The following is a 25,898-nucleotide window of genomic DNA, read 5'->3' on the forward strand; positions in this document are numbered from 1 at the left end:
ATAATAAAAACATCAATTCTACCTAAATTAATGTATTTATTCAATGCCACAACTATCAAACTACCAAATAATTATTTTCTAGAACTAGAAAAAATAATAACAAAATTAATCTGAAAGAACAAAAGGTCAAGAATATCGAGTGAACTAATGGAAAAGGGGGGGAGATGGACTAAAAGTGAAAAGCTGAAGGGGAGAGTAAGAGGGATAAGAGAAAAGGAAGAATTAAAGTAGGAAATCAAAATAGAGGGGAATTCACAGAAGTAATCATATCTGTGAATGTCAATGGGATGAAATCACCCATAAAAAGGAAATGGATAGCAGAATGGATTAAAAACAAGAATCATACTATATGTTGTCTACAAGATACACACTTGAGGCAGGTAGACATACACAGAGTAAAGGTAAGAGGGCAAAGCAGAACTTACTGGGCTGCACCTGAGACAAAGAAGACAGGAGTAGCAATTATAATTTCAGACAAAACTAAAGTAAAAATAGATTTGATTAAAAGAGATAAGGAAGGTAATTACATCTTGATGAAAGACAATATTAATAATGAAGAAATATCAATACTCAACATATATGCACCTAATGGTATACCATCTAGATTCATAAAGGATAGTAAAACCATATTCATGGAGGACCTCAATCTTCCCTTTTCAGAACTTGATAAATTGAACCAAAAAAGAAGTAAGGGAAGTGAATTAAATGTTAGAAAAATTAGAGCTAATAGATATCTGGAGAAAAATAAATAGAAATAAAAAGTAATAAATCTTTTTTTCAGCAGCACATGGCACATACACAAAGATTGACCACGTATTAGGGCATAAAAACATTGCAAGCACATGTAGGAAAGCAGAAATAATAAATGCCTTTTTTAGATCATAATGCAATGAAATCATAATTAATAAGGGCTTGAGGAAAGGCAGATTTAAAATTAATTGGAAACTAAATAATTTAATTCTTCAAAACTGATGTGTCAAAGAACAAATCAAAGAAATAATTACTGATTTCATTGAAGAGAATGACAATGAGGAAATATTTCAAAATCTGGGATATAGCCAAAGCAGTACTCAGGGGAAATTTTATATCACTGAGTCCATATATCAACAAATCAGAGAGGGAAGAGGTCATTGAAGTGGGCATGCAACCTAAAAATCTATAAAGAGAACAAATTAAAAATTCCAGATAAATAATAAATTGGAAATCCTAAAAATGAAAGGGGAAATTAATAAAATTGAAAGTAAAAGAACAAAAAATTGAAGTAATAAATAAGACTAGGAGTTGGTACTTTGAAAAAACAAATAAAATGGATAAAGTACTGGTTAATGTAATGAAAAAAAAGAAGAAAATTAAATTAACAGTATCAAAGATTAAAAGGATGATCTCACTTCTAATGAAGAGGAAATTAAGGTAATTATTAAGATCTATTTTGTCCAACTATATGGCAATAAATCTGACAATCTAGGTAAAATGGGTGAATATTTACAAAAATAAAAACCACCTAGATTAACAAAAGAGGAAATAGAATACTTAATCCCATATCAGAAAAAGAAACTGAAAAATCCATCAAGAAACTCCCTAAGAAAAAATCCCCAGGGCCAGATGGATTCACAAGTGAATTCTATCAACATTTAAAGAACAACTAATCCCAATACTATACAAACTATTTGACAAAATAAGCAAAGAAGGGCTTTTACCAAATTCCTTTTATGACACAAATATAGTACCAATTCCAAAGCCAGGCAGACAAAAAAAACAGAGAAAGAAAACTATAGTCCAATCTCCTTAATGACATAGATGCAAAAATATTAAATAAAATACTAGCAAAAAGACTACAGCAAGTTATTACAAGGATTATTCACTATGACCAGGTGATATTTATACCAGGAATCCAAGGATGGTTTAATCTTAGGGAAAACATCCACATAACTGATGATATATCTCTCCCCTTTTCCCTCCCTAATGTTACTCCCCTTCCTGCCACTTCTCTTCTTCTTATTTTCCTCTTACTATAGTGCCTTTTAAATGAACAACCCTCCCCTCAGTAATCTCTCCCTCCCTTGTATTGCTTCAGTTCCCACCATCCCATTTATTATCCTTCTATTTCTTTCTAAGGCATGATATAATTCTCTGCCCCAATGGATCTGACTGTTCTTCCCTCTCTGAGCCACTTTCATTGAGGGTAAGATTTAAGTATAACTGCTGCCAAACTCTTCCTCCCTTCCATTGTATTGGTCTTCTCCTCCCTCCCCACCATGTACTTCTTTATGAAATATATATTTACCCCATTTTATCTTGTTTCCCATTTCTCTTAGTATTATCCTCTTTTTTACCCCTAGTTTTTAATATATTTTTTACATATCCTATACAATTTACCACTGTACCTTCTAAGTATATTTCTTTTAGTTACTCCAATGATGATAATTTTTAAGAGTTATCAATATCAGCTTTTCATATAGTAATACAAATCATTTGACCTTCTTGAGTCCTTTAATTTGTTTTCTTTCTTAATTCATTTTTTGTGATTCCCTTGAGTTCTGTATCTGGGCATCAAATTTTCCATTATAAGTCTGATCTTTTCTTCAGGAATACTTGGAAATCTTCTATTTTATTAAATGACTCTGCAAGAATATAGTCAATTTCCTAGGTAGTTGATTCTTGGTTATAGACCTGATTCCTTTGTTTTCTGGAATATCATATTCTATGCCTTCCATTCCTTGATGGTAGATGCAGCTAGGTCTTGTGTAATCCTGACTGTGGCTCCATGATATCTGAATTGTTTCTTTTTAGCAGCTTGTAGTATCTTTTCCTTAGTCTGGAAGTTCTTGAGCTTGGCTATAACATTCCTGGGCATTGTCATTTGGGGATTTAATGCAGGTGGTGATCTATAGATACTTTCAATGTCTATATTACTCTGGTTCAAGAATATCAAAGAAGTTTTCTTGGATAATTTCCTGTAGAATAATGTCCAGGCTATTTTTTTGTCATGATTTTCTAGTAATTTGATAATTCCTAAATTGTCTCTTCTAGATCTATTTTTCAAGTCTGTAGTTTTTTCAAAGAGGTGTTTCATATTTTCTACAATTGTTTTATTCTTTTCATTTGATTTTATATTTTATATATTCTTGCTGCCTTCTGAAGTCATTCATTTCTAGTTGTTCAATTAAAATTTTTAGAGACTAAATTTCATTCCTGACTTTTTGATCCACCTTTTCCTTTTGATCTATTTTTCTTTGTAAGTCATTGTTTCTAATCTTTTATTTTCTTTGCCTCATTTTCCAGCTGATCAATTCTGGCTTTTAAGGAAATATTATCTTGTTTTAAATCATGTGCCTGTGTTTCCAGATGATCTATTTTGCTTTTTAAGTTCTTTCCCCAATTTTCTTCAAGTTCTCTTGTTTTTAAATTGTTCTTTTTTAGATATTCCAGAGCCTGAGTCCAATTTGCTAGAGTTTCTGAGTTTTTTCTTGGTGTTCCTTGGTCCTCCTCTGTTCCATTTGTTCTTTGTCCATTACCTGAATAGAAGCTATCAATTGTAATTTCTTTTTTCTTCTTCTGTTGTTTACTCAGATTTTTTCCTTCTTTCCCCCCTTTTATGGGCTATATTATTGCCCCTCTGTTTGCTATGAGTTTGAGCTTTTCTGCCCTGAAGGGGCTTCTTCTCTATTCTGCTGGTAAACTGGATTAGGCAATTAAGCTGACTTGTTGTATTAATGTGCCCTGAGGCCAAAACTTCCTCAGCCGCCAGCAGATGCTGGAGATGAAGGTGAAAGTATGGAGACTGAAAGTAGTTACTCTCAGTCCTCCCCTCTGCTCCTCTTTCGACTAGTTTTTTAGTTGATGCTCTAAGTATACCATCATATCATCTGCTCAGAATAAGAGTTTAGTTTCCTCATTGCTTATTTTAATTCCTTCAATTTCTTTTCTTCCCTTATTGCTAAATTTGCATTTTTAGTACAATATTAAATAATAGGGGTGATAATGGGCATCCTTAATTTACTCCTGATCTTATTGGGAAGAGTTCTAACTTATTGCCATTGAAGATGATACTTGCTGAAGGTTTTAGGTTTATACTACTTATCATTTTAAGGAATTACCCATTCATTTCTATACTTTCTAGTGTTTTTAATAGGAATGGGTGTTGTATTTTGTCAAAGGCTTTTTCTGCATCTATTGAGATAATCATGTGATTTCTGTTGGTATGATTATTGATATGGTCACTTATGTTGATAGTTTTCCTAATATTAAACCAGCCCTGCATTCCTGATGTATATCACACCTGGTCATAGTGAGTGATCCTTGTGATATATTTCTGTATTCTCCTTGCTAGTATCTTATTTAAAATTTTTGCATCTATATTCATTAGTGAAATTTGCCTATAATTTTCTTTCTCTGTTTTTATTCTTCTGGCTTAGGTAACAGTACCATATTAGTTTCATGAAAAGAATTTGATAGGATTCCTTCTCTGCCTATTTTATCAAATAGTTTATATAGCATTAGGATTAATTGTTCTTTAAATGTTTGAAAGAATTAACTTGTGAATCCATCTGGCCCTGATGAATTTTTCTTAGGGAGTTCACTGATGTCTTGCTCAATTTCTTTTTCTGAATGGGATTGTTTAAGTATTCTAGTTTTTCTTTTGCTAATCTGAGCAATTTGTATTTTTGTAAATAGTCATCCTTTTCACTTAGATTGTCATATTATTGGCATATAATTGGGCAAAATAGCTCCTAATGATTGCTTTAATTTTTTTCATTGTTGTTGAGTTCATCCTTTTCATTTTTGATATTGATTATTTGATTTCCTTCTTTATTTTTTTAAATCAGATTAATCAATACTCTACTTTTTTCCATAAAACCAATACCTAGTCTTATTTATTAGTTCAATGGTTCTCTTACTTTCAATTTTATCAATTTCTCCTTTAATTTTTAGGATTTCCAATTCAGTCTTTAAATGAGAATTTTTAATTTGTTCTTTTTCCAATTTTTTAGTTGCATGCCCAATTCATTGATCTGTATTTTCTCTATTTTATTGACATGATCATTTAGAGCTATAAAATTATTGATTTGTTTCCTTTTTGAGATCTTCCAGAATCTGAGGCCATTTCATGTTTCTTTTGGACTTTGCATGTGTTTCCTTTGCTTTCATTGTCCCCTTATGTCTGTACCTTGCTCTTTGTTTCCATCCAAACTCTATAGTTAGGTGCTTTTTTTATGTCTGCTCATTTTACTAGCCTTTTTAAAGGTAGGCTCTGTTCTCCAGAGATTAGGGAACTCTCTTAAACTTTAGTCGTTCCTCAAGGCAACCTTTAGCCTTATTTCTGGGTTTCTGCAAGTTTTAGTTCTTCCAAGATGGTCTGATGGTCTGTGTGATGGGTGCTCTGAGAGCCACCTCCCACTGCTCATTCAATTAACACCTGACTGCTGATAGCTGAAATTCTAGCCTCAGACTTGGGCTTAAGTTTTTGGTCTTACTCAGGGCTTGATTAGTTCAGGCACACAGTAGACTACCCTGGCCTGGGCTCAGCCTTGAGCTTTTGGTAAGAGGATCAGGGGACCCACCTTTGGGTCTAATGACTACCCAAAATTGCTACCTATGTCCTCACCACAAACCCAGACTGGGGCTCCTGGCCTCATATAGATCAAGCTATGTAGCATGGACTACCCTGGGCTGGAATTCTCAACCTCACTCCAGACTTGCTTGGAACTTTAAGGGGTATGCATTTGTTTGGAACGCTATTGGACCATGCAGGTTGGCTTGGGCTCACATTCAGAACCTGGCACAATAGATGTAGGGTAGGGATCAGGGGTGGGGCTTGCTGCTGCCTTGCTCCTTACTCCTTGCTATAGACTCCTGCTCCCCTCTCACCCCAGTGCCCAGTTGTTCTCTGCCTACCTTTCCGGTTGTTCTTGTTTTGAAAGTTGCTTCATTCTGTCTCCTTGTTACTTCTTTCACTACTATAATTGTTTTGTGTTGTTATCTTAAGATTAGTGGGAGAGGATTCACATGGTGGTTTCAAGCTTCTCTGCTTCTGCTCCGCCATCCTGGCTCTGAAACTGAAAATCCATGACAGCTATTTTTAAGTATTAGAAGACCTATCATGTTGAGGAAAGGCTAGATTTTTTTTTGGCTCTTGAGGGCAGAAGCCATAGTTGCAAAGGGGAAAATTTAAGCCAGATGTGGGATAGTTGTGGAAAGAGAAGGGGATGTCCTAGCAGATGAGTCCAAGGTAGAACAGGTTGACAAGGGGGATAGTTGGTTTCCCCTAATTAGAGAGGTTTAGGCAGAGGCTAGCTGGCCAGTTGTAACTTATATTATGGTAGAAATTCCTTTTGTGAATAGATTAATCTAGATGACTGTTGAGATCTGTTTTGCCTCTCAAATTGAGAGAAATATCAGGAGATTCTGTGAGTTTGTGATGCATTTAAAGAGTTTTATCAGTTAGAAAGAGAAATTCCATTTAAAATCACTCTAAACAAAAAAAAAAAACACCTGGGAATCTACTTGCCAAGGCAAATACAGCAATTATATGAACAAAATTACAAAACACTTTTCACACAAATAAAGTCAGGTCTAAATATTTGGAAAAGTATTAATTGGGTAATAATGGGTAAGCCGAACTAATATAATAAAAATGACATTTCTACTTAAATTAATGTATTTATTCAGTGCCATCCCAATAAAACTACCAAATCATTATTTTCTAGAATGAGAAAAAATAATAACAAAATTCATCTGAAAGAACAAAAGGTCAAGAATATCAAAGGAACTAATGAAAAAAAGGAAGGTGGCCTAGCAGTACCAGATCTCAAACTACCATGAAGCAATAATCATCAGAACAATCTGGTACTGGCTAAGAAACAGAATGGAAGATCAATGAAGTAGATTAGATACACAATATATAGGGGTAACCTTAGTAACCTAGTGTTTGATAAACCCAAAGATCCCAGTTTTGCAATAAGAACAACTCACTATTTAACAAAAATTGCTGGGAAAATTGGAAAACAGTATAGCAGAAGCTAGGTATAAATCAATATCTCACACACTATACCAAGATAAGGTCAAAATTAGTATATGATTCAGATATAAAGAGTGATACCATAACTAAATTAGGGAACCACAGAATAGTTTACCTGGCAAATCTTTGGAGAAGGGAAAAATTTATGACTAAACAAGAGATAGAGAGTATTATAAGATATAAAATGAATAACTTTGATTATATCAAATTAAAAGGCTTTTGTAGAAACAAATGAATGTAACCAAGATTAAAGAGAAACAAGAAACTGGGAAAATTTTTTATAACAAATTTCTCTGATAAAGGTCTAATTTCTCAAATTTATAGCAAACTAAGTTAAATTTATAAGAGTGCGAGCCATTACCCAATTGACAAATGGTCAATTTTCAAGCAATTTTCAGATGAAGAAATCAAATCCATCAATAATCATTATTAAAAAATGTTCTAAATCACTCTTAATTAGAGAAATACAAAATAAAACAATGCTGAGGTACCACTTCATACCTATCGGATTGGCCAATATGGCAGTTAAGGAAAGTGGTCAGTGTTGGAGGGAATGTGACAAAATTAGGACATTGGGACATTGATGCATTGTTAATGGAGGCAATTTGGAACTATGCTGAAAGGGCTATAAGACTGTGCATACCCTTTGATCTGGTAAAACTACTACTGGGTCTGTATCCCAAAGAGATAATAAAAAGGGGAGAAGGATATATTTGTACAAGAATGTTTATAGCAGTCCTTTTTTAGTGGCAAAAAATTGGAAATTGATGGAATGTCTATTAACTGAGTAATGGCTGAACAAATTGTGGTACATGTTGTTAATGGGATACTACTGTGCTATAAAAAATGATAAACAAGATGATTTCAGAAAAAGCTGGAAAGATCTGTGGAAACTGATACAGAGTGAAATAAGCAGAACTGGGAAAATATTGCACAGAATAACAGCAATATTGTATGATGGTTATATGTGAAAAATTGGCTGCTTTCAGCAATACAGTGATCTGGGACAATCTGGAAAGAGTTATGATGGGGAATGATATCCTTCTCCAGAGAAAGAACTGTTTGAGTTTTTATTTCTCATCAGTGCATTTATGGTTTTGTCTTGGGGTTTTGATTACGTATATGTTGCTCTTACAACAATGACCAATATGGAAGTATGTTTTGCATGAAAATAAAAATAAAATAAAAACTCTTTTATCAATCCAGACAGTCCTGGCTTTACTGAATATGTCTTTTAGGGACAGGAATCCAGGAAGCAATCCCTGTTTTATTAAATATAAATCTATTAGTCATATCAGAGATTAAGCCAAAATTCCTCAGGTTTACTCTTATAATTACAAAAACCCTTCAGAGAGGTATTTCTTCTTTGTTATAGGATACTGTTCTGCTTTCCTACTTCTGGTAGCAACTGGTATTTCTATACAAAGCATTTTTGTATGATCTGTTCCTTTACATTATTGTGGTCATTATAATGTTTTCTTGGTTCTGCTTACTTCATTTTACTTCAATTCATACAAGTCTTTCTGCTTCTCTTCTTAACCATCATTTCTAACTCTTATAATACCAGTTTGTTTAGCCATCTCCAAAATCATTGGCACTTGCTTTGTTTCCAGGTCTTCATTACCTCAGAATATTTTGATATTTCGGATCATCATTTTTGACCATCTTGGGTTATGTAACCTGGTAGTGCATCAGTTAATCAAAGAAATCAGATAGTTGAGTCATCATTATTTCTGATATATTTCCAAATATTCACAATTCACAATACAAAAATTCACAACAGATGGAAAAATTCACAACCTCCCAACAGTGCATTAGTGGGCCTGTCTTCCTACTCTCAATATTAACTCTAACCATTTTTGTCATCTTTGTCACTTGAATTAGAATGAGTTGTTTTAATTTTTATTTCTTTCATTATTAGCGATTTGGAGCATGTTTTCACCTGGTTGTTAATAGTTTTCAATTTTTCTTTTGAAAACTGACTGTTTGCATCCTTTGGCTACTTATCCACTGAGAAATGGCTCTTGGCATTACTTCTGTCAGTGAGAGAAGCCAATTTGTCGACAATCTATTCAGGGAAATGTCTCACAATTTATATGGGAAAGGGGAATTTATTCAGACCTCAGCTAGAAATCTGCTTATGCCCTGGGGAGTGAGATGGGGAGCCTGGATGATTAGATCCCATTTTGTTTATTTACTAACTCGTTTTTAAATTCACATCTTTGTTCCAAGCATTACTTCTCCTTTTCCTTTTGTCATCACTGAAATATTACATTTCCTTCTTATGAACAGAAGCAAAGTGATTCAGGTTTCACCCAACAATTATCAAAATCTTCTCTGTGTCAGTAAATATCATCATATTCCTTAGGTCTCTAGAAGTTTGCCATGGAATGTGAGAGGTGAGGAAAGCACTCAGAATGTAAGGGTCAGATTTCTAGAAGAAATGAATTTGCCTTTAAGGTATGTTGGCCATCCCCTAGTTCTTTTGTGTGTGCTTTTTGTATATATAGGTTTCTCCAACTATCAGGCTCATATAGGGATGTGCCCTGTAAGAATTATCTGAATTAGGTTTCCATTGCTAGAAACCACTTTCTTTAACCAATTTAATTAATGAAATATTTTCATTAAGTTCTAAACCTCTCATGAAATGAGCAGTATTATAAAGGGATTTTAGATGCAGGGATTATTTAAAATTTGGAATGACCAAACCTCTTCTGCATCATAATTTCTATTCAAATTGTATCTTCTTCCTCCTTCCAAATATCATAGTCTCCTTGTCCTAGATGTTTTTAGTGCTCTGACTTCTAAAAAGTCAAATCTTTTCTGACTAAAGGTTGCTTGTCACTTCTTCTAACAGTAATAAATGTAATAAAATAATAAATGGTCTAGCATCTAGCATGGTTTTGAGAACCAAAGAAGTGATCATACTCCATCTTATTTTCCATAACACACAGGCTCCCAATATGCATTTTGTGTAACTGGTGTCAGTCTCATTTTAAATTTTATTTTAAAGACAAATTTTTCCATTCTTCTTTTAAATTCATTAGGGAAGGCATTAGAAGCCCTGAAACAAGTTCTTTCATACAGTAAAAAACAGACAAACAAAAACCCTACTTTTGTAATGGGAATCTCCTTTCTGGTCCTCTGTTTCCTCATCTGTAAAATGAGGAGGTTATACCAGATGACCTTGAGAGTCTCATCTAGCACTGGATCAAAGATCCTTCCCTACTATTTTATTGCTTTGCAAGTTCAGTTTATTGTATTTGAAGTTTTCCTAAATTGGGAGAACATCTACAGGTCACAGAGGTTTTCAAAAATCTTCTTGGTAACTCAGAAGTTATGATGTAGGTAACTAATCTCAAAATTGACTGGATATTATATAGCCACTATGTTACAAGATAGGCCATATAATGTGTTGAAAACAAACAATTTCCCATAAAGTATGGTACAAATGATAGATGAAGCAATATACCAATACCTAGAGGGACTTTTCAGTCCACAACATTACAAGTCAAAGGTAAGTATATTGGTAGCCTTAGCTCTATGGATGACCTCATCTAGTACCATCAAATACTTATTTCCCTGAAGCTCCAAGTCCAGTGATTGTAAATGCCCCTTAGAAAATCACTCAGCCAGATTTTCTTTGATTATAAAGAACAGCCCTTTAGATAATGATTCACCACAACTCAGACCTGCCACATTTCCCCATCTGTGAGCCCAGTGCACTGGATGCTGTTCCTCCCCATTTATCTTCTCTAATCATGGGATACTTGCTAACTGGATCCCACATTTCCCTACTCACTGCCTAGTTTTATTTTTCTCGTCTTAGAGAAACTTAATATTAGCTGAAGTTGGAATGATAATAATTCCTCAATATATACTAAGGAAAAATAAAGACATTGAGGTTTCATCTAGATGTCAAATTAAATCAGTGGATGAATATACTACTTACAGAAGCGTTGGTATTCTCTAAGAAAGTGTAAGGCTAACAAAGACAAAACTTAATGTGATCATGTTAAAAATAACTTACTAACATCCTAAAGTTAAAATGGTAAAAACATATTTAGAGGAATCAACAACTATGAAATATTCGTCTTAACATACATTTTTTGTACAGTAAAATGGACAACTTAGAAGATATCCAAACAAAAATCCATAAAATGTTAATTAAATTCAGGATTTATCACCCTAGGGCAGCTATAGAAGATTCATACTTTCTCATTAAAGTGGAGGAAGAATATTGATAGATGTTCTCAAAGGATATGATATTGATGAAAATTTTACAAAAATACTTTTAGAACAGAGAAACCTTACTTCACAAGGTTTATATCCACCAGTGGAACTGGTAAATATAACTGATTAGGACTTATCTTTAGTCCTAGTCTATGAAATGAATAATTAGATTTGAAAGGTGATCCATGGGTGACATCCATATTAACACAAGTAATAATATATTGTCAAGAACTGAATAAACAGTGGTTTCATGCATACCTTTTTATTCAACCATATTGATTTATGCCAGAGATTCAAAATCAGCCAATTGCCACCAGTGGTTATAGATAGTTTAGCTTTAAGGAGCCCAGCTTTATTGATAAATTCATATTTGCATTTGAGTGGTAGCAGCTGTTTACAGTGTTCATAGGTTGCAAAAAATTAACATCTTCCAAGTATGTAGAAAGACACTCAGATGACTAGAATTATATATCAGAAACTTGCTATCCTTTATAAACTAAAAGACAATGAATCTCCATAGTATAAATACAAATCTTCCAAATCCTAAAGAATTCAACAAATGAACTGCTGTCAGTCTTATTGCAGATCAGAATGTTATCCACAACTGCTTAGACACTGAATCATAAAAGTATAAGAATATCTGTAAGATATGTCACCCTACTGAGTACACACAAGCTCCAAGCTATCTGGAATGAAAATGCCATCTAAGTGCAGAGACTTAGCAGAAGAAATTAAAGCCCAGAAGGAAGGCACTGATGCCATCCTGTCTCTAACTAGAATTGTTCCAAAGAAGTTTTTGGTGAGGCTTCAGAAAACGAGCTTATATTTCAATTCTCATTCATTTATTTAAAAAAAAATTAAAAACCCATTTCATTTACCTGCACAGTAATCCATAAAACCTAAAGTATAATAAATATCAACAGGATAGTGATTTGCCTTTGAAATGTTTCTCTCTGAAACCTACCAGAAGAGTAGAAAAAATGAAATAACAATGATAAGATTCAATTATAGAGGGTGATCCAAAAGTCTTTGTGCAGGTTTAAGCTTTAATAGTAGCTAAAAATTGCACTAGGACTCCTAGGATGCAATACATAGAGCTTTGGTGTTTGTAAAGACTTTTACATATAGTGCCTCTTTTCATCTTCCAAACACGCCAAAAGATAAATACTAAAGGTGTTGTTATCACTATTTTATATAGTGCAACTCTCAGGGAAATTAAGTTATGTGTCTGTGGTCTTATATTTGATGTCAGAGGCTGATTTGAATCCAACTCCCTAGTGACATCTGATCTAATGTTCTCACTGCTGTACCACTTAATAATAATTTAGATTGAAAAAAAAAAACAGGCAGAAATCTGTTTTTAGGTGAAGAGGAGAATGAGTTTAAGTACCCCCAAAAGAAAATAAAAGTTCCATACCTAAAAATCAGTACTCTTTCAGAAGTGTTATTTCTAAGAGATATTAAGTAAGAGGATTAAGTGAGTCAAGCTATGTCCACTGTAGTCTCCAATTACTATCACTCCTCTTATAAAATTACTTTGTATATATTTTCCATTTACATATATATATATGTATGTATGTATCTCCTTCTTTTCCTCATTTAAATTTAAACTTTTTTAAAACCAGCAATTCTTTTTTTATCTATATATCCCTTTGTGTCCTTTGTACCTAGCATAGTTCCTTGTACTTACTAGATAGCAAATAAATGTCTGTCCAATCAAATCAATTTAGCACGTACATAATAATACTCGATGTTACCACATGGATTGGCTTGTGAATAATTTTCTAGATATATTAGAAAAATGGTTAAAGGTGATTTAAGAAAAAAATTCAGTGGTGGGAGTCAAGTGGCTTCAAGACATAGGAACTGAATATGTGTACTGTTTATTATTATATTGGAAGAGACAGGCTGGACTATAGGAACAAACGATAGGAGGAAGAGAGGCCAAGGACAGGGAGCTCACTTTCTGTTTATATGAAGCTCTTCATTTATACTCCTTGTTAGTGAAGAGTAATGATTACTCTTCTGTTAGAGAGATCCCTAGGGAGCTGAATACTGCTAATGAGGGAGAGGGGCAAGAGAACGAGGCATTTAAATACTTTAGTATTCCTGCTGACTTACTAATGACTAGTATGGTACAGTATTTCTGTCTTGTGAGCATTTGTCCCCATGTGCATGTGCTCATCTGCCCACATGGTATAAAAACATTTACCTTGATGCTGGAGGTAATTATATGCATTCTGGGTACTCAAGTGAGAAAAGTGTCACTAGCATAATCCCAATAGATGGGATCATAATATATAATTCGGTCAGAATGAGATGTGTAAATTAAATCACTTAAACTTCAAGGGTCTTTAAACAATTTTGTGAGAGAGTCTTCACACTAAATTGAGTGAAAATTAGTTTTAGACATTGGCAGCAAGTTTTTCATCAATTCAAACTGAAGCTACAAACAGTAATACATGTTGGGTGTCACACTGAAGGCGAAGTTTCATCTCTTAGGAAAACCTTTTGGGGATGCCAAAGCAATCAGCCTCTTCTTTTCATTGGCATCCATATTATCAAAGAACATTTGACCCTAGCAGTTGTTGATGAGAGGATTATAGAGAAGCATTTCCTTTTTATTTTTTCCTCTTGCAAGGGGTTGCTATTTTCATTGGATGTTTCAACAAGGAATCTCTCTTTTCCTTTTCTCAACTCCAGCAACCTCAATGAAGGAAAAAAGCACAGATGTTAATTAGAAAAAGATAGCTGAGTGGGGAGAAGAGCCATCCTACTGGATGTGAGCATGCATATGTCTATTTAAGTGATTCCTGCTAGCAGTTCATTTTTAGTAGATGCACATAAATATAGGTATCACTTTCTAGATTTCTGAGATCACTGAAGGAAATCCAGAATGGGAGACAGACTTACTTGGTGAGAATCTGGGGAAATAACTATAGTTAAAAACAGTCAGAAATTCAATAAAAACTTCTATTAAACTCTGCTTTAAAAGCAGCACTCTCAAATTAATTAATTAAATAAAATTTCAATTAAAAAAAGCAGCACTCCCTCAGATGTAACCATTCTAAATAATGCCAAATATAGAATTCACTGATTCAAAGAATGCATATCATGTTTTCCCAACTCACCCCAGTGGGGGGAATCTTTGGCACACAAATTATAATGTACAAAATTTTCATATCCAAATGTATTCTTTAGAATGAATATAGCTTTAGAGAATTCACAATTAAAAGAATAACTGCTTTCAACTTAGAGTAAAAGGTAAATGTATGTGCTTTTTGTAATTTGAAATCAAGTTTAGCAAATTACTGTTGGTCATTAAGGATTAGAAAGTTGATGTTTAATGTTTAAATTGAAGATTTAATTGAAGACTACTTTAAAATTTAGAGGCAGCTTTGGTTCAGTGGTTAAGAGCACTGTTTCAGAGTCAAGAAGAACTGAATTCAAATCCAGCCTCAGGCACTTCCTACCTGTGTCACCCTGGTCAAGGCACTTAACCTTTGATTGCCTGACAAAAAGATTGACTGGAGAAGGAAATGGCAAACTATTCCAGTATCATTGCCAACAAAACCCCACAGATAGCTATCATAAATGAGGTAATGAAAGTTGGACGCAAATGGACAGCTGAACAATGACAACAAAACTTTATAATTAATATAAATCCTGTTGTTCTTGTATTGTTCAGGAATGTCAGTGGAATGCAGAAAGTATCAGAGTTCAGACATTGTCCTTTTCTCCCTAAATATGTATTTTAATATTGTAGCTATTGTAGATGTCCCTGCTATCACATTAGTACCATGATGGAAATCTAGGACATGACCTTCCCAGTTTTGTTTTTGCTGTGGGGTGACTAAAGATCCAAGTACAGTGGAAGGGATCACTCGGGATGAGTTAGGAAGTTTCCACCTGATAGATTTTCCCTGGCATATGCACTTCCCTGAGGCAAGGGAAACTTTTGCAAGCTTCAGTGACATCTAAGGTACTAAGGAAGTTGTCTCAATTGCATTTTTGTAATAGTCTTCTAATCAGCCTGACTACCACCACTCTTCAAACCAGTCTCAACACTGCTGTCAAATTGTTACCCTTGAATCACTGGCTAGAATGGGTCAGCCTCCTGCTCAAGAACCTTCAATATTTCCCTCTTGCCTCTGGGATGCAATACATACATGCTGTTTGTCATTTGAACGTCTGTGCAATGTGTCTCTGATCTACTTTTCCAGACTGATTTCACTTTGTTTCACTTTATAGTCTATCTCTTGCCTCTACACAAGCTAGAGCCTATGCCTAAAGTGCCTTCACAACTCTAGTCTTGGAATCAGTAACTTCCTCCAAAGCTTATTTTAAGTATCTGCTCCTTCAAGTGGTCCTTCCTGATTTCTTCTGCTTCTAGAGGCAGCTAGATGGAGCTGCAGAGAGTCTAGAGACCAGGAAGACCTGAGATCAAAATTGGCCCTCAGATATTTACTATGTGCTCCTGGGCAAGTCATTTAAACCCTATTTACTTCATGTTTCAACTGTAAAATGGGGATAAATAAAAGTACCTACCTCAAAGAGTTGTTGTAAGGATTAGATAACATAATATTTGCAAAAACACTAAATGCTTATTAATTTCCTTTTTCCCTTCTTGCCCCTTTCCCACAATATGGTGATACACAAGAGTGGTAGTCTGCAACCTTGAGATGGAAGGTGGAGGTTACAAATATTCAAGAAGCATGTGGTATATGGCCAACTGAGGACTACAATACCCATGAATGGTAACTGATAAGACCACTCTAGAGGGAGCTCTCCATGAATTTTGACACCTTTAACAAAAGGCTAGCTCTCTCTTCCTTCCTTTTGTTTTTGAAGTGGAGACATTATGAGAAAAATCATCTCTTTTGTCATGTTGCAAAGACACCAAAATTACAAAAGGTAATCTCTAAAGAAATGTCTAGCCACTGACAGATTGATATTAATAGAAAGCATGGGCTAACATTTTAAGGCTTCTTCAAAACCCACTGTTATCAAATGATAGAATATACTCCAGAAATAGCTTTGTTTCCATTTCCATTTGGACTTTGTGCTTTGATCCTATACTTCTATCTCTAAACACCTGAGCCTTCACACTAATGATTGCATTCACTGCCCATTAATGTTAATGGACATATTAATGACTCTCATTTCCAAATGGGAACCTAAGGGAGTCAGGGCATGCAAGAAAGAAACCTTCTTACTGACCCTAGCAGACCACTACATAGTTAACATTCCTTACCTGTGACCCACCATCAGTCCCAGTGTATCTAATATTAAGCCACTCACAATGAGAGAGATTACCCACTTGAGGCTCTGATTTCTCTTATTTTTTAAAGTTCATTTGATTGAAATCCATGCTCAACATAAAAGAAATATGGGATTTGGGAATTCTGATGCCTAGTGAATTGCAACATCATGGAAAAATCTGACATAGCTTCCTCTTTTTTCCTTCACCTTTTACTTAGGTTGTCATTTAAGATTAAGTTTAAGGATATATTTTTCTAGTAGCTTTAAGTCTGTATCCAGCATGTTCCCTAATGCTATTCTAGTGAGGCAGGAGTGACTAAGAAACCTTAATTATTTTTTAAACTCTGCATGAGAGTCAAATGCAGCAGTCAAATATAAATAATACTTATATAATGAGAAGGAAAAGTTAATTTCTCTTGCATTAGAACTAGAATACCTAAATCTCTTCCATATCTGATGAACATGACTGGGCTTTGCATAGATTGAGGAGCAGGATAGTGAACTCAATGTCTGCAGTTTACATGTGTGTAATTAGAATCTGTTATCCTAAAAACTATGATTCCCCAGGAAAACTATGATTCCCAGCACCCTACTCACTTCCTGTCGTCACATGCTGACATAGACAGGATATAAATTGGGTGTAGCCCCATCTCTCATTCTCTTTTGTTCCTGTTGTGGCTTTGGTGGAGAGGGAATTTTTGAGCTGATATTTAAAAATTTAATAACATGGTTCTGTTTTGTCAGATAATAAACTTTATAAAAATAATACTTGAAGTATTACACATTAATTTAACTCTTACACATGTCTATAAAAAAGCATACCCAGCTATCAAATACCATATTAAATAATGGAAAAGCCCCACTATCACTTCCTTTTTCTACCAGAGTTCTTCATTTAGACCAGTGATTCCCAAAGTGGGCACTACCACCCCCTGGTGGGTGCTGCAGAGATCCAGGAGAGCAGTGATGGCCACAGGTGCATTTATCTTTCCTATTAATTGCTATTAAAATATTTTAAAATTAATTTCCAGGGGGCTAAGTAATATTTTTTCTGGAAAGGGGGTGGTAGGCCAAAAAAGTTCGAGAACCACTGATTTAGACCTTTTAGGGCTCCAGCAGATTTGTAGGGTATCTATCTATGGAAAGCTTTGACCTATAATTTTATCATTAGGGAGTTACTCATGTTGAAAGTCCTTGCACCATTAGAGATGAAGAACTCATTCATACCTTAGAACCTTAGAGAGTTGTGAAAAAGATGGAGTTATAACCAGGTCACATGACCAGTATGTATCAGAGGAAGCCTTGAACCCAATTCTTCTTGATGCCAAGATGGAATCTCTATCCAGTATGCTGTGCTACCTTCCAATATTATCTTTCAACCTTTTGGAAACTACCTCCATATTTTTAGTATGACTGAATATCTCTCATGACAAAACCCTAAACTTTTCCAGTATAAGAAGAAAGAAAATATCCAGGTAGAATTGTGGGATGGAGACAATTTCTCAGAGAAATACATTTTAATGATAACTCTATTATATTTGTATTGCTGCACTTTACTTTTCCTATCTTAAAAAAAGTAAAAACAAAAAAAACACGTTAAAAAGCTCTGGGCTATATATTCTCTCCTAGCAGAAATCCCATTACTTCTCAGTGCTTCACTCCAAGATTGGAGCATCAGTGACTGCTCTTTTGAGGTGCTCTGCCCTTCATCTAAAAGGGAATGGACTTTTGAAAGGCTTGAAAGCAGTGACATTAATAAGTGAACTCATTAATAAGAAAAAGTACAACCAACTAGTATTAATCAGCTCTCTTAAATCTCTTAGGGCCACTGAATTGCTTGCAGATTTACTTGATGCCCCGTGGAGCTTCTAGTCTTAAGATGGCTTGCCTGTTTGGCATGCTGCTGTTATACAGTATTTTTACAGTTATACTTAGGAACAAAATTAATTGTCACTATAGTTTTTTTTACTATGCATTAAACCAGCTGTCATTTGTGCAAGCCAGTAATAGTTCTCCCAGATTCAGGACCATCTCCCCTATATCCATCAACTTATTGCATAAGGCCCCTTCCACACCTGACAATCGTTTTTCAAAGAAGGAGATAGAGTCTGATGAAATACAAATGAGCACAAACTTTAAAGATTAAATTAGGGTGATGCCTTTTAATTTGAATTGAGAGGGAACCCCATAGCTCTGTTGGAGAGTAGAACAAAAAGAGGCATTAGGAACATAGGCTCATAGATTCTCAGCTTGGCATTTAAAGCCTGCCACAATCTGGCTCCCACCTGCCTTTCCACTCTTATCTTCCCCCTAGTCCCTTTCATACACTATTGCTATCACATTCTAATTGGTTTCCTTGTTGCTAGTCTCTCCTCCTCTTCAATCTGTCCTCCACACAGCAGCCCACATAATCAAAGATTTAAAGCTGGAAAGGGTCTTAAAGATGCCTGAGTCTAACCTTCTCCTTTTATAAGAAGAAACTAAGGCTCAGAAATATTGTGATCTATATAGGCTCATATAGCTGATAACTGATATGGAATTCAAAACTAGGTATTTCAGCTCCAAGTCCAATTTTACCTGCTATGCAACATTATCCTTTCCAAAGGACAGATCTGACCATTTCATCCCCTGACTCCAAAATCTTCAGTGGTTCCCTCCTTTTGGGATAATATACAAAACCCTCAACCTGACATTTAAAACCCTTCACAGTACAACTCCAGTCCATATTATTCCTCTTAATATGCTCTCTGTTCCAGGCAACCTGTCCTCCTGGCTCTTCTCTGTATACATAATTTCATCTTTGTTCCTTTGCAGAGGCTTTACTCATGCCGGGAGTGCCCTGTCACTTTACTTCTTCCTAGTAGCATCCCTAGCTTTCTTGAAAGCAAAGCTCAGACAACACCTCTTAGTAGGGGGGGGGGGCTATCTGGATTCTTCCCATTGCTTATGCCTATATTCTTTGAAATTAGGCTGTATTCCTTTGTACATCCTTTGTATTTAGCTATCTGTGTACATTGGGAGAGGTACCATCAGTGCTATGTTGTAGTTCATTTAGTAGAAGCTTCTTTGAGGCAAAGAGTGTTTTCATTGTTGTCTTTGTATCCACAGAGCTTATGCTTAGTAAGCCCTTCATAGGCATTTTTTTAATTGGACTGAATCTATTAAAAACTGAAGGGAATCTTAGGTATAATCTAGGCTATCCTCCTACTCTATAGGTGAGGAAGTCACAGTCTTAAGAAACTGAATGGCTCTCTAGATGTTCTAATTGGTATTTGAACCAAAGACCTTTGAATTCATACTCCAAGCTCCACCTCTACTTTCACTATGCTATAAAAGTTATAACATTGTTTTTTATGTATTTATCTTTTTCTTTTCATCGCATTTTGAGTTCTGAGCTGTCTCCCTTGCTTCCTATCCCACAATACAGAAGCCAATATTTGATATAAATATACATTTGGAACCATATAATACATACTTCTCTCTACATATATATCAATCACTTCTTTCTCTGAAGGTAGATAGCGTTGTCCTTCTAAGTCCTTTGTATTTGATTTGAATGTTCATATTACTTTGAATAGTGTAGTCAAATATTGCTATCACTGTATACAATGTTCTCTTGGTTCTTCATTTCACTCTTCATTATTTCATGCAAGTCTTTCCATACTTTTCTAAAATCAGCCTGCTTGCATTTCTTATAGCACAGTAGTATTCCATCCCAAACATATACCTCAACTTATTCATCCATTCCCTAATTGATGTGCTTCCCTTAAATTTCCAGCTCTTTGCCCACATAAGAGAGGTACTATCAACGTTTTAGAACATATAGGTTTTCTGGCATTGTCAAATGAACCATTAAAATCACAGAAGTACAAAGTGCTAAAGCCAGAAGTATTTTTACTAATATTCTAGTGTGACATCCTCATTTCACTGATAAGGAGACCAAGACAGAGAAAAGTTAATTTACCTGCCTAAGGTTACACAAGTAGTTAGCAACAGAGATAGGCCATTCAGCTCCAAAGAGACCATGTCTATGTGGTCACTATGGAATCTGTTATGAGGGGTGAATGGTCACTAGGGGCCTTGAGCCAGTAACAAACCTAGCAGGAGGTTGGAGTTGATTGTTATGAGGAGTGAGCAAACTCAGTTGGGAATGAACTTGCTTTAAGTTCAAATCCAAACCCAGAAAGCTGAGTGCCCAGTGAACCTCACTGCTAGGTGCTAGGCTCCTTTAAAAAGTCAGGCAGCCGGCCCAAATTGAATGATAGCAGACCGGCAGGAAGTAGATGTTTGAGCTTTCTGCCCTCAGCAATGGAGTTACATTCAACCTTAACAGTTCAGAATTCCCTCCTTGTTGCCTGTCTTCCTTAGCCTTTGGTGGTAAAGAAATAACCACAGGATTCCCTGGTTGAAGGCTATGGGATTTATTGATAACTGGGGAAGGAACAAGACAAGGTAAGAGGGTTTGGATTTGCTAGTCTGTTGGTATGGTTTGGCTGGCTGAAGCTGGAAAGTTCCCAAGAAGGTCTAGGCAGCCCTCAGTCAGAGTTAAGCGGTTTCTGGTCAAGTGTATGTCTTTTACCATTTCTATACCTCAGATTCTTCTTTGGTAAAATGAGTTACAAGATGTTACTGATGACTGAACCCAATATTCTCCCTTCTCCTTCTGGAAACTCTCTCAATACCAGCATTGGCTGTTCTGTACCGTGTTGTATTGAGCTTGTAGTCACTGAATCCCTTATTGTTTTTCCATTCCACGGAGAACCCAGATTTAATTCCATACCATTGGGAGCATAGGACTTTAATGGAAGGATTTCATTTTAACATCTCTTTAAATATTGCATGGTGCCAAGTGAAAGGAGCAGAACCAGAAGAACATTGTACACAGAGACCAATACACTGTGGTAAAATAGAATGTAATGGACTTCTGTACTAGCAGCAATGCAATGACCCAGGACAATTCTGAGGGATTTATGGAAAAGATGCTACCCACATTCAGAGGAAGAACTACAGGAGAGGAAACATAGGAGAAAAGCAACAGCTTGAACACATGGGTTGATGCGGACATGATTGGTGATGTAGACTCGAAACTACCATACCAATGCAACTATCAATAATATGGAAATAAGTCTTGATTGATGACACATGTTAAAACCAGTAGAAATGCACATTGCCTATGGTGGGGTTTGTGGGGGGGTGAAGGGGAAAGTAAGAACATGAATGATGGAACCATGGAAAATTTTTCTGAAAAATAAAACTAAAAAAAATATTGCATGGATGTATTATCCTTAATACTATATAATTACAAATGGATAAATTTCCTTTAGCTTTAACATATCTTATAAATTAAAACTATTCCTAGTTCATCCTAATGTTCTTGACAGTGGAGATTATTGGTTGTTGGGTTTTTTTTAATCATTATACCTCCAGTGCCTAGCAAAGAGCCTGGAACATAGTAGGAACTTAATGGATTAATGAAGCTTGGTGGATTAATGTTGACAAAAGTTCTTTTACATGAAGAGAAATAATTGAAAGAGGTATTTTTTATACCAGCTCCAACATTAATTAGCTATGCGACCAAGATCTCTCTTTGGGTCTCAGTTTTTCTCATTTGTAAAATGAGAAGTTTGGACTAGCTGATCTTAAGGATCTCTTCCAGCTATAATCAACATCCAAGCTATGAAATTTTTCACTTTCCAAATTTGTTTGAGCTACTTTTTGCCAACCTTGCATCTGTATTTACTTATTTGTGTAGATTTTGGAATTGTTTCTATTAAGTGGAAACAATAGATCAATATGTTTGACTGTTTTAAAATTGCTTGTATCAAGTAACAGGATATCTGATCTGTTGGCCAGGCTCTGTTGGCTCTATCGCAATACATCTTGTAATAGTTATTTTGAAAAAAAATCTTAGTATTCATATTTTTATTTGTATTCAATCCATTCTTTCAGTAGCTTGTATTTGACAGCTAATAGCTGCCCATCTATAACTTGAAGTCTTCAAGCACTCATTGCCCTATCTTCATTGAATTTAAGTGACCTACCCCTGATCATACAGCTAGGAGCAGGATTTGAACTCTGGCTATCATGACTCTAAGTTCAGCACACTAACCACTACAATATGTTGCCTCTGAATGTCTTGGGTATAAACTTAAAATATTATGGTCTATTGTTTTGTTTCTATGGAGATGTTTGGTTGTGATGATATTTGTTGTGATCAGATTTGACCTGGTGAAAACAAAAGATGCTGAGGTGGTACATTTGATATTTTAAAAAAATCAAATCCCTTTCTAAAAAATACTGTCACAACCAATACATCTATATAACCAAAAGGTGTTGAAGTTCTAAACAATGATTTCATTATTGAAGACAATGTTTGGTGTGGTAATACACTAATATTTGTGAAGACAGAATTAACTCTCTTTGTATATTTTAATGTAGTCTATCAGCAATGTAGTCAATCAGTCAAGAACTCAAAATACCCCTACTTAACACTTAAGTGGGAGAGTTCACAAGTCACTTATTGGAGAAAACTCTCACCTTCAAACTGTACTGCCCTGGGTAGTGCTAGGCAAATTGAAAGACTGCAATTGATTTCTGTGAAAAGGGGGAGAGACAGGAAATGACATGGAAAAAAGGGTTATAAAAGAAGAGACCAACATGGTCTGGTCTTTTTCCTTCCTTGGCTTTTGGAGAGACTGGTTCCTTGGAGACTATTCCTTCCTTGGCTTTTGGAGAGATTCTTCCCTTGGATTCTGTGTTGGTGAGCAGAACTGAAGAGACACGCTTTTTCTTGGAGTCATTCTGCATTGGTGGAACTCTGGCTGAAGATACCACTGAGACTTCTGGCTGAGGACTACTAGGAAATCCATGTGGAGATGGGGACTTGGGGAAGCCCCTGCTAGGGGCTCAGCTTGACTTCACCAGAGCACCACTTAGGGCTGGTAGGCTAGGCCAGGCTTTGTCTCCTTCCTATATTTCCCACTTTCACTATTGCTACCTTGTTGTAAATAAAAGCTGCTAACAGTTTTTCTGACTTAAGGGCTAATATTTTATAAGTGGCAACCACAATATCACTTTTATAATCTCATATTGAGTAAAACCTAGTTTTAGGGGCAGCTGGGTAGCTCAGTGGAGTGAGAGTCAGGCCTAGAGACGGGAGGTCCTAGGTTCAAACCCGGCCTCAGCCACTTCCCAGCTGTGTGACCCTGGGCAGGTCACTTGACCCCCATTGCCCACCCTTACCAATCTTCCACCTATGAGACAATACACCAAAGTACAAGGGTTTAAAAAAAAAAACAAAAAAAAACCCTAATTTTAAATCTTGCATATTTCAATGAACCCATAAGCTCACTGATAAGGCTATTCCTGCCAGCGATGGAGATTATAACCCATTGATACCTTCTCATTCTATGGGAATCTCTTCCACATCCTCTAAGCATTCCTTTAGCAAGACTCCCCTTACCATGTTGGAGGCCTGCATATAAATATTTCCTCATTATCTGAATATCATTGCAACACATATACTTGGAGCATGACTGCTAGTTCACGTCTTGAGTTATTCCTTTTATGCCAGAAGCTCTTAGTCTATATACTTCCACTGTGCACCTCTCCATTTGTTTTTTGTGCTATCTGAAATTCTGATTCTACAGATATTTTGATGTTCCATAATTCCCATGAATATAGCATCACTGGAAAAATACCTAAAATTTTTAAAAGAGGTTTATTTTTGAATGGAGAGAAGCATGACTTTGTTGAAAGCATTATGAAAATTACCAAATTTATTTCCTTCTTATTCGGTTTTAGGTCCAGCTCATTGTCTATCTTTAGAGTCTGTTCAAGGTTTGTCTGCTGATAGACTAGCTCATTGGACTGTCCACCAAACTGTATATGTAACCAAAAGGTATTCTTCATTTGTTTGGACTTTTCTGGGCGTACTGTCAGGCTGAGTTCTCTTGAGTAGTTGTACATTGCATTTAAGAGACTGGGATATTCTGGGAAATTTTAGTATTTTGTTTTTTCCCATTGTTATTTTCTTTTACATGATTACAAATTGTATCTATGATTTGTTCTTTGACCCTCTCATTATTTAGGATTTTATTGTTAAGTCTCCATTTAGGTCTGTATATTTTGTTTTTGGTTGTTGAATCAAAGACTATTATTATTGTGTCATGGCATATGCCTTTTAACTCTAATTTCACCAGTAATTTGTGCAGTTTCATATTTTCCCTTTTATCTTCCTATTAGACTCATCCAAAACAGAGGGATATTGAAGGCTCATGTCATTATTGTTTTGCTGTCTGTCTTATAGCTCAGATAAGTTTTTGTTTATAGATGGTAAGGCATTTGGAGAATATAAGTTTATTATGGATATTGGTTTGTTGTTTATATTTTCTTTCAGAAAAATATGGTTTCCTTGCTTATAATGTTTGTTTTTTTTAATGTTTTTGTTTTGTCACCATGATTACAATTTTCTGCTTTTTTTGAATGAACTTTATGCATGGTATATTTTTCCCATCCCTTTAACTTTATTTTGTGTATATTTTTGTTTTTTCATTGTGTTTTTTTAAGCAACAAATTGTAGAGTTTTGTTTTGTTATCTAATTTGTCTCTTTTTCATTTTATTGTGTTTAATCCATTCACATTTAAATTTAGGAATTAAGTTCATATTTTCCTCCATCTGTATCTAATTTGGTGATTTTCTCAAGTTATGATTTTTTTACTTCTCTAGTAAACACAGTACTATGTTCCTTCCATTTACTTCATTTTAATCTTTTTTTTAAGGTGGCCCTGTTTCTACTGTTTCATTCTATTATTCCAACCCTCTCTTCTCCTTCATTATAGTTTTCCCCATAGGATTTTGCTAATTAGTTCCTTTTTATCTCTTGTTTTTACTCGGTTATATGATTCTTTCCTCTCTTTTTTCTTTTCTATCAAGTAGGTTCTCCCTTCCAGTTTTTCAGTTTTACCTATTATTTTTGCTGTGCAGGACTTACATTCTGCTCTCAATTTTCATTTTTCTTTTCAGCTATTCAGATGCAGTTGCAATTTCATGTTTTCATATTCTACAGGGACTTCTTGGTAGGACATCTTCCATTATTTTCTAGTATTTACTCATTAGATGTCTGAAATGATTTACTAGATCTGGAGGCCACATTTCCTGTTATTATTTATGTTTTTCCTATTGATTTGTCTGTTTATGTTTATGTTTTTTTTTTTTACTTTTTTCTTTCTGCAATCTTTGGAAATTTTAGTCTCTCACTTCATCCATTTTCCCCTATTCACTTTCTGACACTATCCTCTCTGTTGGTGGTCTTCCTTTCCTTCCTTCCTTCCTTATATCTTTCCTTCCTTCCTTTTTTCCTTTTTCCCTTTCTTCCTTCCTTCC

This window comes from Gracilinanus agilis, chromosome X (assembly GCF_016433145.1).
Source record: "Gracilinanus agilis isolate LMUSP501 chromosome X, AgileGrace, whole genome shotgun sequence".
Taxonomy (NCBI): domain Eukaryota; kingdom Metazoa; phylum Chordata; class Mammalia; order Didelphimorphia; family Didelphidae; genus Gracilinanus; species Gracilinanus agilis.